Source organism: Pyrgilauda ruficollis, unplaced genomic scaffold (genome assembly GCF_017590135.1).
Source record: "Pyrgilauda ruficollis isolate IOZ18807 unplaced genomic scaffold, ASM1759013v1 scaffold857, whole genome shotgun sequence".
NCBI classification, from domain to species: Eukaryota; Metazoa; Chordata; class Aves; order Passeriformes; family Passeridae; genus Pyrgilauda; species Pyrgilauda ruficollis.
The window spans coordinates 6,348-8,483 of record NW_024530566.1 but is presented as its reverse complement, the minus strand read 5'-3'; positions in this window follow the sequence as shown (position 1 = coordinate 8,483).

Here is a 2,136-nt window from a genome sequence, read left to right as displayed (position 1 = left end):
CCACCCTCCCACCCCCGCTGCCCCGTTCCCGGTTTCCCGTTCCCGGTTTCCCGTTCCCGGTACCCTGCAGGAGCTGGAAGCGCTGCTCCAGCTGCAGCAGTTTGAAGGCGCTGCGCGCTCTCCAGCCGCCCTCCTTGGCCAGCCGGTAATAAATGTCCCGCTTGTCCTTGGAGGAGCGCCCCATGGCCCTGCAGGGGGACACCCCAAACTGCCGGGGACACCCCGGACACGGGGACACCATTAACGGGACACCCCAAACTGCCGGGGACACCCCGGACACGGGGACACCCCATTAACGGGACACCCCAGAAAGGGGGACAGCCCAGACACGGGGACACTCCAGAAGCGGGGAGAGCCCAGAAACGGGGACACCCCATTAACGGGACACCCCGGGATTGCTGGGGACACCCCATTAACGGGACACCATTAACGGGACACCCCAAACACGGGGACACCCCATTAACGGGGACACCCCATTAACTGGACACCCCAAACACGGGGACACCCCAGAAATGGGATACCATTAATGGGACACCCCGGGACTGCTGGGGACACCCCAAACACAGGGACACCCCAGAAACGGGACACCAGAAACGGGACACCATTAATGGGACAGCCCGGGACTGACGGGGACACCCCATTAACGGGACACCCCAAACACGGGGACATTCCAGAAATGGGACACCCCATTAACGGGACACCCCAAACACGGGGACACCCCAGAAATGGGACACCCCATTAACGGGACACCCCAAACACGGGGACATTCCAGAAATGGGACACCCCATTAACGGGACACCCCAAACACGGGGACACCCCATTAACGGGGACACCCCATTAACTGGACACCCCAAACACGGGGACACCCCAGAAATGGGATACCATTAATGGGACACCCCGGGACTGCTGGGGACACCCCAAACACAGGGACACCCCAGAAACGGGACACCAGAAACGGGACACCATTAATGGGACAGCCCGGGACTGACGGGGACACCCCATTAACGGGACACCCCAAACACGGGGACATTCCAGAAATGGGACACCCCATTAACGGGACACCCCAAACACAGGGACACTCCAGAAACGGGACACCCCAAGCACAGGGACACCATTAACGGGACACCCCAGAAACGGGGACACCCCATTAATGGGACATCCCAAACACAGGGACACCCCAGAAACGGGACACCGTTAATGGGACAGCCCGGGACTGACGGGGACACCCCGTTAACGGGACACCCCAAACTGCCGGGGACACCCCATTAACGGGGACACTCCAGAAGCGGAGACACCGCTCATGGGCGACACCCCGAAACTAACATGGGGACACCCCCGAAGTGACGGGGACACCCCAAACACGGGGACACTGTTAATGGGGGACACCGCTCATGGGAGACACCCCGAAACTAACGGGGACACCCCAAGACTGATGGGGAGGACACCCTGAAACTAACGGGGGGGAGGACACCGCTAATGGGGGACACCCCAAAACAAATGGGGGGGAACACCCCAGAAATGGGGACACCCCATTAACAGGAACACCCCAGAAACGGGGACACCCCAAAAACGGGGGGCACCCGCAAACGTGGACACCACAAACGGGGGGAACCCATAAATGGGGACACCCCATAAAGGGGGGAACCCATAAAAGGGAGGAACCCACAAACGGGAGCACCACAAACGGGGGGAACCCACAAACGGGGGTACCCCCAGCCCCAGCCGGGGCTGTAACACCCCCGCCCGTGGCGCTGCCATCTCCGCACAGTTCGTTATGTGCACGCCCTATTATTTATTTACCGGTTCTGCCGTTTGTTTGTAGGTCCTACCCCAAACAAACCGTTGTTTATGTGGGGGGGCACACACAAATGGGGGGTTCCAGGGAGATCCGTGGCTCCCACACCCTCGAGTTACGGGGGCTGCCCAGGGGCTGCTCACACCATTACAAACCCCTCAAATCCCATTAACTGAGTTCGCGTTATTTTTTAATTAAATTTTACATTCACCACAAACCCTCACCGAGCCACTGCGCATGCGCCGCCTCGGCGTCACCGCCCCCGCCGGCGCAACCGCCGCGCACGCGCAGCCCCGCCCACCCCGGCGCGCGCGGCTCCCCCTCCCCCTCACAACCTTCCC